At 37.0% G+C, this 4,540-nt stretch overlaps 1 pseudogene across 1 annotated transcript; it reads left to right on the plus strand.

The window, feature by feature from the left end:
• The first annotated feature begins 247 nt into the window (after positions 1-247).
• Positions 248-741, plus strand: LOC112622832 (annotated as a pseudogene). Its single transcript, XR_003119034.1, has one exon. The product of XR_003119034.1 is annotated as a 40S ribosomal protein S24 pseudogene (transcript).
• Positions 742-4,540: the final 3,799 nt, after the last annotated feature.

Below are 4,540 nucleotides of genomic sequence, written 5' to 3' on the forward strand. Positions count from 1 at the left end.
TGTGTTGGTAGATGTTATCAGCAAGGGAACTAGGAGCAAGTTCATAAAGGGTCTTATTAGGTCATTTAAAAACTTTGGTTTTTACTCTAAATGAGATGGGATGCCACTGGAGAATGCTGAGCAGACGGTTATGTGACTGAAGGTAGATTGTAAGGGAAGACTCTTGGTGTGTGGAAGACATACATTGAAAGAGGCTAAGCATGGCAGTAGGAAGACCAGTTAAGAAGCTGTTACAGAGGCAGCCATCATGAACAACACCGTAACTATCCGCCCTAGAAAGTTCATGTCCAACCGACTACTTCAGAGGAAACAAATGGTCATTGACGTCCTTCACCCTGGGAAGGCAACAGTGCCTAAGACAGAAATTCGGGAAAAACTAGCCAAAATGTACAAGACCACACCGGATGTCAACTTTGTATTTGGATTCAGAACTCATTTTGGTGGTGGCAAGACAACTGGCTTTGGCATGATTTATGACTCCCTGGATTATGCAAAGAAAAATGAACCCAAACATAGACTTGCAAGACATGGCCTGTATGAGAAGCAAAAGACCTCAAGAAAGCAACGAAAGGAATGCAAGAACAGAATGAAGAAAGTCAGGGGGACTGCAAAGGCCAATGTTGGTGCTGGCAAAAAGTGAGCTGGAGATTGGATCACAGCCGAAAGAGTAAAGGTGCTGCAGTAAAGGCTACCTGTGTCCATTTTGGATTTTTCACAAGCAGATTAATAAACTAAAAACTTTCATGTGAAAAAAAAAAAAAGAAGCTGTTACAATAATCCAGGCATAAGATAATGATATGTTAATGTCACGTGGTACTATAGCAGATGGTGAGAGAACACTGGATTTATTTTACAAATTATATTCATGAATTCTATTCTACTTGTTCTATTTATTCATTTATTTATTCCTTATAAAATAAACCCAGAGGAGCTCATTCTCCCCTTTGACCATGAGAGAACACAGCAAAAAGACAACATCTATGAACCAGAAACCAGGCTCTCACCAAACACTAAATCTACCAACACACTGATCATAAACTTCTCAGTCTCCAGAACATGAGAAAAATATGTCTATTGTTTATAAACTGCCCAGATTATGGACACCCATAGAGCCAACAGAGTTTACTATGGATTAGCTATAAGGAATGGTAAAAGTTAAGGATGACCATAAGTATTTTTGTCTAAATAGCAAGGGGAAATGTAGTAGGTATCAACTAAAGTAGAGATTGTGGAAGAGCAGATTTGGGGAATCTCAGTTCTGGACATGTTAAGTTTGAGATATTCGATACACATTTAAGTGGTGAATCTTATTCTGTGTTTCTTAGGCAAGGAAGAGTTTAAAAGTGAAACTAATTTAAAAGTAAGTACTCTGTAATTTTTCACAGTTAATTATCTAGATTCAGTCATATGTAGTGGCTCATGTCTGTTATCCCAGCTACTCAGGAGACTGAGATGGGAGGATCCCTTGAGCTCAGGAGTTCAAATCTGCAGCGAGCTATGGTGGCATCACTGTACCCCAGTCTGGAGAACAGAGTGAGACCTTGACTCTTAAAAAACTTATTTGGATTCATAATGTGACTTGTTGGAAGGTACACACTGTTTCTGTGCCAGAAAAGAAATCCATAGGACCCAATGTTGATTATTCATAGAACTTTATGGTCTTGAAGACATGATGTGGAGTAATCAAATGGCTTCCCACTGTGGATACACTGAGTTAAGAGACATAAATTATCTTTCTCTGAAGTTACACATTTTGGATTATGTAAATCTGCAGTTGTCAGTCACCATCACTCTGATTGCATTTCATTCTACCACAGAGGACTATGAGGGCAACTCACAGCTGGAAGGAATGCTGAGAAGTGGAACACAGAGTTTGATGTCCTGTGTCAGCCTTGACTAAAACAAACTTCACACTAGGAGTTCACAGTTACCTGAGTCAATAAATTCCTTTTATTAAAAAAAATTAGACTATTTTGAACTGGACATCTCTCATATGAAACAACACAAGTTAAAAATATTTTATAAAAAATGAAGTCTTTAGAGATTAATTCATTTCCACATGTAAAAATGGAGGCACATCAAAATGATAACATTTATTTTGCTAATTTTTTTTCAGAATTTCTTTGAGGAACAACTAAGATTGTGCAGTATAAAATTATCCACTAATTCTGAAAGAAAAATTTATTAGTGATTTATTCTTATTCTTGTTAGAGCCAACTTTCAACTGTCTGTGTAAATGGAAGACAAAACTACCAAAGATAAAATTGATACCCCCAAGAAAATTCCAAATCTACACTGAAATCAACTATTTTCATTCCCTATGTATTTTTTATAGAAATTTCAAGTTAATGTGTGAGTAGTATTTCCATAATTTAACCAACTTCCTGTAGTCATCCTTCTTTTGTTGAAAAGACCAAATCTAAAATTGAAGTGACTATGGAGAGAAAACCCAAGTTCACTGACCATGTAAATTCTATAATTTGTGTTGCATAATTAGGAATTTATTCTATTAGCAGTCAGGAGCCCAGTAAACTTTCCAGGAGAAATTGAGTTAAAATTAAATCAGTAAAGCTGGGCACGGTGGCTGGCGCCTGTAATCCCAGCACTTTGGGAGGCCACAGCGGGCAGATCACAAGTTCGGGAGATCGAGACCATCTTGGCTAACACAGTGAAACCCCGTCTCTACTAAAAATACCAAAAATGAGCTGGGTGCGGTGGCAGGTGCCTGTTGTCCCAGCTACTTGGGAGGCTGAGGCAGGAGAATGGCGTGAACCCAGGAGGCGGAGTTTACAGTGAGCTGAGATCAGGCCACTGCATTCCAGCCTGGGCGACAGAGCGAGACTCTGTCTCAGAAAAACAAAAAGGTCACTAATATTATTGGCCAAACTCTGGATTTCCATTTTCAGTTTCCAGTGTTTCCTACTATATAGTTATGTATTACTTACTGTATTGGCCAGTGGATGACTTACCTTTGGTTTTACCATAGCTTTTAGTGGCAAAAACTGCAATTACTTTTGCACCAACTTAATAAATTCAGCCCCTGAGTACAGACTTGAAATATTTTTTTTTTTTTAATTTATGTGTTGGGTGTCTTATAAATGTAACAATGGTTTCAATGGTCCAAAAAACTTCAAACTTTGTTTCATGCTCTTCATAAATTACCAAAAGGCATGCCTTTATTTTTATCAGTGAATTCAGTATTCACTAAGCAATTAAAAAAAAATAAAAACTGTCAAATTTGTAAGAAGACATTTCCTTGAAAATATCATCTCATCTTTTTGCTTGGGCAAAAAGCTAATTTTTAGTTCTGAAAATAAACTTTTCTCAACCCCAAAAAGAACTGTGTCCAGAGGAGAGTAAATTAAAAATAAAAACCTTTAGGTAATATCTGACAGAGAAAATATCAAGAGGTAGGTAATTGCTTTCCAGAATTCTTTCTGGGATTCAGAATGAAGATCATGCATGGTGTCTCTGAAGATGCTTAGCATAAGTATAGATAGCATCTGGAGGAAGAAAAAAAAAAAAAAAAAAAAAACGAGATACCTTTATGTTAGCATTCCATGAGTTGGAGATATCAGCATTTTCTTCTAACTTAATTTATTTAATTCTTGGGTAGCTCTGTAAGTCTAAGGATTAAAATGCCAGAAAGAAAATGAGAGAGGGTCTTAAGATAGAGTTAGCTATAGTCTAAACAAGGAGAGAGGCCCTGTGCATTATCCTCATGTGAATGGAGATTCCTTGGATAATGACTATAGACTGGATAGGGAAAAAGCCTTTGCACACAGCCACCCATTGTTCAGTCTTTATTAGAACCGAAATAAGTGGAGGCTTGCTTTTCAGGCCCACTCTGTGAGGACTGAAGAGAGGAATGTCACTGGATCCCAACAGTATTTAATGTCTTCATTTTCTAGGACTCTTCTGAGAGAGACCTGGCAGGCTAGAGCAGTTGAGACAGAGATAAGGCAAATCCCGAACCAAGTCACATTCCTAGTAATGAACACTAGAGCATTTCTATAATGATAATGTGCTTTTATAGCTATGGTTGAGTTAATAGAACTTTGATGACATCACAGGTTCTGTAATGAAAAAAAATGAAAACAGGGGAAGAGAAAAAAAGTCCCCAGCACAGCAGATAAGATATGTGACCAACAGGAACATACTGTATTAGGGCAAGAATGAATAAATTACTAAAAGTTTTAACCCATCATCTCAAACTTCTATTCAACTGGCCCATCCCTAGAAGGGTAGAAAAAAAAGAAATAAACAGATGAAAATTAAATATTACAAGTTTTCTAGGTTGGCTATTTGTCACAATTAGTAGTTCCCTTGGTCATAGGTTTTGGGTGTGCTTTATCCTTTATATGACTATTCATGGATACATTGATTCATGGATACTATACATCCATACATTTTTTTGTTTTGTTTTAGAACTATGAACACATTGAAACTTAAAATACGTTCTAAATGTACTTCTAAGAGCCCCAAGATAGTGTCAAACAGCCATTTTACAGCTCTCTAGATTTCCACTAATCAGCAAAAG

This window comes from Theropithecus gelada, chromosome 4 (assembly GCF_003255815.1).
Source record: "Theropithecus gelada isolate Dixy chromosome 4, Tgel_1.0, whole genome shotgun sequence".
NCBI classification, from domain to species: domain Eukaryota; kingdom Metazoa; phylum Chordata; class Mammalia; order Primates; family Cercopithecidae; genus Theropithecus; species Theropithecus gelada.